An 11,614-nucleotide genomic window follows, 5' to 3' on the forward strand; every position below is an offset into this window, starting at 1 on the left:
TAAATGGTCAAAGGATATGGACAGACAATTTTCAGATGATGAAATTAAAACTATTTCCACTCATATGAAAGAGTGTTCCAAATCACTATTGATCAGAGAAATGCAAATTAAGACAACTCTGAGATATCATTACACACCTATCAGATTGGCTAAGATGACAGGAACAAATAATGATGAATGTTGGAGGGGATGTGGGAAAATTGGGACACTGATGCATTGTTGGTGGAGTTGTGAAAGAATCCAACCATTCTGGAGAGTAATCTGGAATTACGCTCAAAAAGTTATCAAAATGTGCATACCCTTTGACCCAGCCATACTACTACTGGGCCTATATCCCAAGGAAATACTATAGAAGGGAAAGGGATCTGTATGTGCCAAAATGTTTGTGGCAGCCCTCTTCATAGTGGCTAGAAGCTGGAAGATGAATGGATGCCCATCAATTGGAGAACGGTTGTGTAAATTATGGTATATGAATGTTATGGAATATTATTGTTCTGTAAGAAATGACCAACAGGAGAAATACAGAGAGGCTTGGAGAGACTTACACCAACTGATGCTAAGTGAAACGAGCATAACCAGAAGATCATTATACACTTCAACCATGATACTGTACGAGGATATATGCTGATGGAAGTGGATATCTTCAACATAGAGAAGAGCTAATCCAATTCCAATGGATTAATGATGAGTAGAATCAGCTACATCCAGAAAAGGACCACTGGGAAATGAGAGTAAACTGTTATTTTTACCTTCTGAATCCAATTCTTCCTGTGCAACAAAAAATTCGGTTCTACACACGTATATTGTTTCTAGAATATACTGTAATATATTTAACATGTATAAGACTGCCTGCCATCTGGGGGAGGGGGTTGGGAGAGGAAAGGAAATAATCTGAATAGAAGTAAGTGCAAGGGATAATGTTGTAAAAAATTACCCATGCATATGTTCTGTCAAAAAAAAAAGTTATAATTATAAAATAAAATAAAAATTAAATTATTTTTTTCTATTCACTCTAAAACCTGTTAATTTAAGTGTCTATTTCAGTTTAACAAAGATGCATTGTACCTATTAACATACAACATGTAACTTTCATATTTTTATCATTGCTGGTTTGTATTCTAAAACATATTGTGCTTAAAGACTTCTATTGTTCTTGAACACTCATGTTGAAATTTGAGTCATAAATCTTCTCCCATTTACAATTCAACAGTATATCTAATAAATGTCTTATCAATCCATTCAGATTGCAAAATTGTTGCCAATGTGGATTTTTAAACATCAGATCTGATCATCTCCTTAATGTCAATTTATTGAAGTCAAGGGGGGAGTTTCCTGTTGTTTCTAATGCTAAACAGAAAATCTTCTGGGTGGCATTTAAATTTCTTAATAACTTGGGTTTCATCTAATTTTCTATTCTTCTTTCCAATACTCTCCTTCACATAGTTCATCACCCAGCTAAATTAGCTAGCATGCTAATGTTTCAAATATATGTCACTGTCACTGTATCTGTAAATTCATGCCATGTGTTGTCATCCCTCATTGGTTTTGTTTTTTGTTTATTTGTTTTGCTTGCTTTTGTTTTTGTTTGTTTGTTTTTATTTTTATTTATTCATTTTTTTTTGCTGAGGCAACTGGGCTTAAGTGATTTGCTCACACAGCTAGGAAGATGTGCTGTCACTGATCTTTAGGATATTCTCCCTTTTTGTCTTCCCCACTTGGAAAGCCCTACTTAGTTTATTTGAAGTCTAAGTTCAAGTTCAACAATGGTCATGAATCATCTTGTTGTCCTTAATCCTGAATTATCACTATTTTCCTTTCTCTTTGAGGTTGTCTTATAGTTTTGTATACATCTATATTTGTATTTTGTTAATGATTATTCATTTGCATGCTACCTTTACTGTTAAACTAAAATCCCTAGAGGGAAAGGCTCACATTTTTGTTTTGTACCACTAGTACTTAAAGCCACACTTGTTATATAGTGAGTGCTTTAAAAGCTTGTTTTCTTGACAAATAGCATTAATATGATATTGAAGGTTTCAGAAATAAAAAAAAAGAAATTTGAATAAATACACATTCACCCATCACAAATATATAAAGTTCAATGACATTGGTCTTAGAGGTAGTAAAGTAAATCTTATTTCAACATTCAGTCATCTTTCTAGTGCAAGATTCAACTTCAATTTCAATAGGATGTTGACAGGTGGCAATATCTATCTTTCTATTTGTCTATAGTTAGCAGATGGGTAAAAAAAGAATATGCAATGATTTTTAACAATGATGGCTAAAATTCGAAAGCATGATCATTTTTGATTTTCTATTTGTGAATGTTTCATTTCCTTTGTTTCCCTTTTTTAGGATGTTGTTAAACTTCTTCATTCATTAGAATAGCTTTCAAAATGATGGGTCATCTCATCTCATTTATCTTTTATTATGAGTCTACAACTAAAATTGAGTTCCTTGAAGAAAAGAACATTGTAAAAAATTTCGTTTCAGTGGTAGTAATACTAGTATAGCAGGCTATCTTCAATCAATAATCTAGAGACACAGAAGAATTTCTAAATTAAAATATCTCAATTGAACAAAGTTTATCATTCTGGAATTACTGTTCATTAAGATTAATAAATCACTCCATTGTAATAACATTTACAAATGGAAATAAATTAAAATGCTTTCAAAAGCTTTTTAAAAATTAATTATTTCCTGTTTTCCCACTGTGAGAGCTGGCTGCAAATGGCTCACTGAAATAATAGATAGACATATGAGAGAGTAAAACCAGTTGACAGGGAATAAAGTCAGCAGAGAAAATCTGAGTTTAGTCACTTTAAAAGAAAGACAGCTCTAGTAGTTATTTCTCTTGAAAGTCCTAGGAAGACAAGAAGGTAGTAAGATGCAAAATAAATAAATAAATAAATAAATAAATAAATACACACACACACACACACACACACACACACACACACACACTCACACACACAATCTTGATTTAAAATCTAAGGATTAGTGTTTTGATTTCATTTCTACTACTTACTACCTGTCTCATGTTGGACAAGTATCTAACTTGCCTGTTCCTCAGTTTCTCCATCTAACAGTGCATCAATTTAATCTAAATTTCTTTTTAGTTTTAAAACTATAATGCCATATACTATAATGAACAGAAAGACAGTAAATCATCAACAGCTAGGAATTATGTCATTTCTTCTCTAGCTTCAATGTCTCCATTGATTCATTTGATTTCCTATGATATAGACTTGCAGTCTATCATCATTCTACCTGTTCTAGCAGAATGTGATCTTCAGTCAATCCCAATCATAACAAATTGATCTCTCACCAAATCTCAACATGCATTCCAGCAATTATATACTAAAATGATCCCCCATCTTGTCGGAAATATGAGTTTCAGCTTACCTATCTTTCCAATGAAAACATGCTACATGATTCCTTAAGCTCCTTAAAAAATAATAGTTTATAATGTCATTTAAATATCATTTAACTAAACTGAAGACATACAGAACTCTTGTTATGTAGGCTGCGTTCTTCAATCCTAAAGATTTCTGATAAAAGGCACTAAGGCCGTAATTTCTTCCTAGTTGTTTTTCAACATCCCTGCCAAAAAAAGTCCACACCACTATTTCAACCTGCTTTGGCCACAAAAAGTAGAAATAAATCACCAGATCCTCACTCAAATTTTAGATAGAGAGGAGGAAATAAAATCCAAATAAATATGAAACCCTATTCATAGTCTTTCTTATGGATTTAAATATCAGCCTAAGGGTCTACTTTGTATTATTTTTAAAGCTATGCTCAACATTTTAAGTTTTGAAAAATTACTGAAGAAAATATTGGACTGGAATTTATGGGTAAGGTCTCTGCCTATCAAATTAGTAAAAAAAAGTAAAGAAACAGACTTCTTCCCGTAGTTATGGACATTTTAATATAATTGTTTTTTTTTTTTTATTTATTCAAAGTTGACAACTCCTTGTATGACTTTAAAGTCATCATGATGAGAAATACTTGAATATATTGAAGACTTACTAAATCCCTGCTTAGTTGAAGAGGAAAGGAGCCCATTGAGAACAGTCTGGACTAGAATCTAGAATCACATCTCCTTTACAATCTGTGTCTGTCACAGTCTCCTTTACATTGTCTGTCAGTCTGATCCTGTCTCAGTCTGCATCTCTCCCAATCTCCTCCTGCTCTCTGTGACAGTCTGCTCATCTGACCCAGTCTTGATCTTAGTGGAGGAGTGCAGGAGGAGGGAGAGCCAGCAGGAGAGAACAGTCAAAGATGGAACATCTCATTTCCAGTCCTTCTCAACCCTTCTGAGTCTGTCTCTGGCTCAGATGGACCTTGGTCTCCTTAGAGAAATGAAGGAGGACAGGCCTTCCTAGAAGCAAAAAATTCTCCAGTTAGTCCTTGGCCTCTCACAACCATCAACAAACCTGTAACTTTCATCCCTTTGCAAAAGCAGGCCACTACTCTTTTTTTTTTTTTTTTTTTTTTTTTTTTACATAACCTTATTTACAAGATGTATTTTTCAATCTATCTTCAAGGTAATTTTTCAGCATTGACCTTGAAAATCCTTTTATTCCAATTTCTCCCCTCCTTCCCCCCAACCCCTTTCCTAGATGGAACAACATATGTTAAATAAGTTAAAGTCAGTTGTCAGAGTAGTCCTGTGTCATCCTGACTGTGGTTCCTTTATTCTTAAATTGTTTTTGGCTGTTAACAACACTTTTTTTTTCTTTGAATCCTCTGAATTTTGATTGAGTATTTCTGATTTGAGGTTTCTTTCTGAAGGTGAAAGTGATTGAGTGGGGGTTTCTATTTTTACTTTGTCTTATACTTCTAATACATCTGGGAAGATGTTTTTTTTGTTTGTTTATTTTTGTTTTTGTTTTTTGTTTGTCTGTTTGTTTTATACTACCCAGATTTTAACATGCTACCCAGATTCTGAGGTAAAAACGTAAGCGTATAATATATAAAAGTGCATGCTGCTCAGGTTCAGTGAGACTCAGGGCTCACTAAGGGCCAAATGCTCTCCTTGGGGGTGGGTTTCTGCTTGTGTCCTTCATCTATCCAGATGTTCTAACAAATTCAGATGCAGGAAGTTCCAAGGCTAGTCATTGCTGTCACTGTCAGAGTCACTGAGTTTTAAATCTTGTAGCAATATGCTCATTAGCTGGTCATTCCCGGGGAGCTGGCTGCTTCTGGTCTCCATAGGGCTTCTGTGAGGTAACTGCAGAAGAGGACGCTGGGAGAAAGAGGCTCTGGTTGTGACAGGCTCCTGGTCTTCAGTGCTGGAGCTCTCAGAGTCACTGAGTTGTAAATCTTTTCTCAATATGCTCATCAGCTGGTGATTCCCGGGGAGCTGTCTGCTGCTGTTTGCCACAGGGATTCTGTGAGGGAGAGGGGGATGCTGGGAGGCCAAGTCTCTGGAGGCGGGCTCCTCCTCTTCACTGCTGGAGTCACTCACTTGTAAATCTTCTTGCAATATGCTCATTGTCCTGCTATTCCCGAGGAGCTGGCTGCTGCTGTTCCCCACAGAGATTCTGTGAGGGAGAGGAGGATGCAGGGAGGACGCGGCTCTGGCTGTGGCGGGCTCCTCCTCTTCACTACTGGAGCTCTCAGAGTCAGAGTCAGAGGAGCTGCTGTTGCTGCTGGAGTCACTCAGTTGTAAATCTTCTTGCAATATGCTCATCAGCCGGTTATTGTCGGGGAGTTGGCTGGTGCTGCTGTTCCCCAGAGGGATTCTGTGAGGGAACTGCAGAGGAGGATGCTGGGAGGACGAGCCTCCGGGGGCGGGCTCCTCTTCTTCACTGCTGGAGCTGTCAGAGTCTGAGGAGCTGCTGTCTGTGAACATCTCCATCTGCTCCATCCAGGCTCTCAGCTGTCTCTTAATGTCCAACAACTGGAGTTCCCCGAGAAGATCTTCTTCCACAGGACAGGCTTTTGGTCCAACAGGTGTCTTCCCTGCGGCTCGGAATGCTATGGGAGTGGGCGGTGCCGGTGCAGGGGGCGGTTCCACTCTTGCCTGGGTTTTGCTCCCTCCCTCAGTTCTCATCTTCTTGACCTGAGGGCTGCTGATGACTTTTTCCAACACACATTCTCCAGTATCCTGATTAATGAGGAGAATACAGTCTCTCTCATAGGGTCTTTTGTTTCCTTTGAAGACAGTCTTTGGGGCTGCAGCTCCAGGGAAGTGAGGCAGGGATCCCGATGCTATGGGAGTGGGCGGTGCCGGTGCAGGGGGCGCTTCCACTCTTACCTGGGTTTTGCTCCCTCCCTCAGTTCTCATCTTCTTGACCTGAGGGCTGCTGCTGACTTTTTCCAAAACACATTCGCCGGTATCCTGATTAATGAGGAGAATACAGTCTGCCTCATAGGGTCTTTTGTTTCCTTTGAAGACAGTCTTTGGGGCTGCAGCTCCAGGGAAGTGAGGCAGGGAGACCCTGACCTCGTCTCCCTTGCTCACCTGGAGCTCACCTTCCCCGGATGGGCCTACAGAGGCCGGCTTCAAATCATAGCCGATCCTGTGGAAGTAGGACTTGGGCCTCTTCTCGAAACTGTCCCCGAACGTCAGGCAGTTCTCCTTGCCGTCCACCAGCAGGTTCCTGGTGCTCTTCATGGCTCTCTCCCTGTCCGGAATCTGGCTGTAGTCACTGCCCGGTGTGGCTCCTAGGGCGGCCTCCTCAGTGCCTCTCAGTATAGGCGTGCTGTGTAAAGTTAGGATGCTCCCTCAGTTGGAATCCTTCTCTGGGAGCAGGTTTCCTGGTTTTCTTCTCCAGCAGCCTCTTCTTCTTCTTCCTGAATGCTGGCTCTGAATCTCCTCCAGCTCTAGTCCTTCCCAAATCCAGACTGCTTCCCAGGCCCCATGTTGTCTCTTTTATCCTCCCAGAGAATGGGCAGATGAGAATCCAGGGGCTTGTGGGAAATCCTTCAACCAATCAACTTGCTCCTTTTAAAAGTGAAAACTCCTTTAAATGTGTAAACTCCTTTTGAGAAAACTAAAGGTGTCAACTGCTAAAGGTGTCAACTCTGAGCTAGAGAATTGTTTAGACAACCTGAGTTATCACCTTGTAATCCCAACATCTTTCCCTTTCTTTTGATTTAGAACATAGGGTGGTCATGGCCTTGAAACATAACTCCATCAATATGGGAGGTATTACACATATTTATATAAACATATATATATTGTAACATAGTAACATTATACATGCTAGAAGTATGTAACAAATAACATAATCAAATAATTATAAATTGAGAATTTATTAAAGTCCATAAGTCCATTGTGCATTAGTCTCATCTTGTGTTAGGGAATCCAATGATTCCTGCTGGTTTTAAAGTTCTTTAACAGCCTTATCTTGTGTTAGGGAATCTTTAACAGTCTCCTTATCAGCCATGCACTTTCAGTGTCAGATGTTTCTTAGTTCTTCTCCTTTGTTTTTCTCTTTTTCTGTCTCTCCCTGATGAACAAGGAGAATAAGACTCATTGGCACCCATCTGTTTCCTTCTCCATCTGAAGAAGTACAAGCAAAGCCTCTCCACCAAGCAGCTAACCTCTCTGGTCCCTTCCATTCACCACTTTCTGGGTCTCTCCACATCACCTGGTGATTATCTAAGGACAGTGGAGCTTCTCACACTGGATACTGCCACAGGTTAGAAAACCTGTCTGCAGGAACCAATGCATCTTTGTCAAAAATTAGAAAATTAATGATATGGAGAACTAAATTTAGAATTTCTCTAAGATTACCTGTGGCTCCTGCTTTCCTTTCTTTTTTGAGGATTGCCTTAGTGTCTCTGTTTCTTCTCTCTACCATTGCCTGACCTTGAGGATTAAAAGGAATGCCAATGGTGTATAAAATTGTACACTGTGCACAAAAGTGCACAAAATATTTAGAAGTATATGCAGGCCCATTGTCTGTTTTTATTTCTTGTGGCACACCCATAATTCAAAATGCTTGGACATGAATTCAGTGACCACTCAGCTTGTCTCTTTTGCTGTTGGCACTGCCAAAGTGAATCCTGAGAAGGTATCTACCACCACAAGGATAAAAGACAGATGACCCACAGATTGATAATGGGCCACATCCATGTGCCAGATTTCATTGGGTCTGAAACCACCAGGATTCTTCCCTGGAGGGAGTGTAGGATTGTGGAAAGGAAGGCAAGCTATACAGCTTTTTACAATGCTCCTAGCTTGCTCTCTTGTTATTCCAATTTGTAAATGTAAAGCTTGAGCAGCTTGATGATATTTAGAATGAGATTCTTGTGCTTTCTGAAATAAAGGAGTACTGGATAACATAGTTGAAAGGCTATCTGCCTTTGAATTTCCATCAAAAATAGTACCTGGAAGTCCACTATGTGAGTAGACATGCAACATATAACTTTTGCTTGGATGCTTTCTCACTTGCTCTTGAACTTCCTTAAAGAGCTGTTAAATATTAGAGGCTGAAAATTTTATTTGGGCTGTGGCAATTCTTTTTACCACACCTACTGAATAGGATGAATCAGTAATTATAGTTATGTCTCCTGGGTAATAAGTGAGAGCAAATGACAGGACAGCAAATAATTTGTTGTGCTCAGTGGACTGAAAAGGAGTTTTCTGACTATTCTCTTTATGAATAACTCATGAAGTGTATAGCAAAAATATTTTCTTTGGTGTCATCTGCAAAGATTATTGGTCATGTAAGAGGAACCTTAGAAACCTTTTCTTCAAAAATGCATTGCCTTTTATGTAGTAGCCGGTTTATCTTTAATGGAGACCCATGTGCAAAATTTGGAGCTGTGGTCAATCAAATTTGCCATTGTGAAATGCTCTCACGGCATATATTAATTTGTGCATTAGTATAGAATGTGTTTCTTTTTGGGTGACTCATCCCAGATAATTGTACTACTCTTTTAATGGCCTGTAATAAAATTCTAGCCACAAGCACTGGGTAAGGAGTAAGGCTTTGTTCTGGTTGCACTGGGTGGCTTATCCACTCAATCATACTGTCTCTTTGATGAAGGACTACTATGGGTGCCTCTTTTGTAGCAAAAAGTGATATTTCCAAGGGTTTTTGAGTGACTCTTTCAACCACATTGGATAAAGCCAGTTCAACTTCTCTCAAAGCCTCTTGCACTTCTTTTGTAAGCTGGTGTGGTGAATTCAAAGCACTGTCTCCCCTTAAAATGTCATATAGAGGTTGCAGTTGATTGGTAGTTAAGCCTAACCCTGGTCACAACTATTGGATATCTCCTATTAATTTTTGGAACGCATTTAAGGTGTCCAAATTCTCTGTTCTTAAAGAAAGCTTCTGTATTGTGAGTGTCTTAGGATATACTTCATATACTAAATATTGAAAAGGATCATGTCTTTGAATTTTTTTTTTCTGTAGCTATATGCATTTTGTAGTACTTCAATGTTTCTATGGATTTTTGTAGACATGCTTTTAACATTTGTTCCTCAGGTACACATCCCAAAATATCATCCATACAATGTAACAACATTACTTTAGGAGATGTTTTTCTTACTGGAGCAAGAGCAGCAGCAACATATATTTGGCACATAGTAGGGCTGTTTTTTCATTCCTTGTGGCAAAAATGTTCATTCATATCTTTTATAAGGCTTAGCCAAATTAACACTAGGCACTGAAAAAGCAAATCTTTTGATATCTTCCTTTCTTAGAGAGATAGAATAGAAACCATCCTTAATGTCTATAACCCAAAGAGGCCATTCTCTTGGCAACTGAGTAGGAGATGGAAGTCCAGGCTGAAGAATTCCCATACTTTCCATCTGGTCCTTTCCTCTTCTTAGATCACTGAACATCCTCCATTTTCCAGATTTCTTTTTCACCACAAATACTGGGGAATTTCAAGGACTTAGAGAAGGCCCAAAGTGTCCTTGGTCAACTTGTTCTTGTACTATGTCTAATAAGACCTGAATTTTATCACTTCTTAAGGGCCACTGTTCTACCCAAGCTGGTGATTCAGTCTTCTACTGAATTGAAACCGGTAAGAGTCCAGTTAGGCCTTCAACAGCAGCCTTGCCTACAAAGCCAAAGTGCTTACTTGTAATCCTATATGTTATAAAATATCTCTTCCCCACAGATTGATGGGGAATTTTTCAACCACAAAAGCAGTAAAAACTCCTGTTTCATTTTCAAATGTCTATCTCAAAGACATAGTACTAACTTCTGCTGCTATTGATCCTCCTACACCACACATGTAGGTGTGTGCCTTAAACTTTTTTTTTTTTTTTTTTTTTTTTCCTGAGCCTGGGTTTAAGTGACTTGCCCAGGGTCACATATCTAGGAAGTGTTAAGTGTCTCAGACCATATTTGAACTCGGGTCCTCCTGAATTCAGGGCTGGTGCTCTATCTACTGTGCCCCCTCTGCCTTAACCTTTGGCCAGTGACTGGGCCAATTGGCACCTCTAATGACTGTAGCATCTGCACCCCTGTCTACCAATCCTTCAAATGGTATTCCATTTATATAAATAGTAAGCATAGGTCAGTCAGCTGTCACAGCTGCTGTCAAATATATTCCTGGATTTTTTCATTGGAGTCAGAATCTGGGCGATTGTCACCAGATTGCTTATTAGGGGTATATAACAATAAGCCTGATACTTCTACTTCTCCTGCTTGATAAATCAAACTTTGTCTACCTGTGTTAGTGACTTGGACATTAGCTACACATTCTCCAGTTTCCCACATCAGTGTATGGATGAACACTGTTTTGTAAGCACTCTCAGAAAGTGAAATGGTCAAGGCTACTGTGCCTGGAGGCAAAGGAACCATAGGCTGAACAGGAATAGATTTCATTTCTCCAGGGAATATCTCAGTATACTCTACTGCATACAACTCTATTTTTCCTAAACTCAATCCCTTACTTCCATCTGATTGCCTTTTGGCTTGTTTAGGGACATGCTCTGCTTATACACTATTTATCCCCAACCTGGGGTGGAGCAATCTGATTTCATTCTGATCTGATCAGCTGGACACACTGTAATTTGATCCTAACATAGTGATGTAATGTTTGTCCTTTAGGAGAAGAGAAAATAACCAATCAAGTATTAAAAGCAGCAGCAGCTGTATAATTTCTATTCTTAAAGCCTATTAACCAGTGTAAAGACATTCACATATTTGATTCTTATTCTAATCTAATGAGGTACATGCTGCTATCATTATAGGTTTCTTTTGTTTCTCTTTTTTTATTTTTACAGCTGAAGTAACTCAATTTGATCTAAGCAAAATGCCTAATGATGTCCTTTTAGTGTATCCAATGAGAAGGGTCCAGTCTTTTGTTTTTAGTGCCTGGACAAACCTGGAAGCAGGTTGGGTTGCAGGAGCAGATGGAAGGGGTTGGGATGGCTCCCAGGTGTGTGTCTGGGCTTCTCCCTTGCAGGCATTACATAAATGTTTTCTCTTTGTACCTGTTGATGTCTCTGATTAGTTAATTGGATTGGGAAGAGGGTCTTTCCTGTCAAGATTCTTTGCTACATTTAATTTTGGCATAATTCTTTCAATAGTTAAGCTCTCTTTTCTAAAATTTCAGGGGAGAAACATGATGAATATCATCTTCCACAAAGATGATACTCTCTCATGAAGCCCCCCAAAAAAGTTTATAAATATTT

General features: G+C 38.7%; 1 pseudogene; it reads right to left on the reverse strand.

The window, feature by feature from the left end:
• Positions 1-5,116: 5,116 nt before the first annotated feature.
• Positions 5,117-7,019, reverse strand: LOC141547463 (ELL-associated factor 1 pseudogene; annotated as a pseudogene).
• Positions 7,020-11,614: the final 4,595 nt, after the last annotated feature.

This window comes from Sminthopsis crassicaudata, chromosome 6 (genome assembly GCF_048593235.1).
Source record: "Sminthopsis crassicaudata isolate SCR6 chromosome 6, ASM4859323v1, whole genome shotgun sequence".
Lineage (NCBI taxonomy): Eukaryota > Metazoa > Chordata > Mammalia > Dasyuromorphia > Dasyuridae > Sminthopsis > Sminthopsis crassicaudata.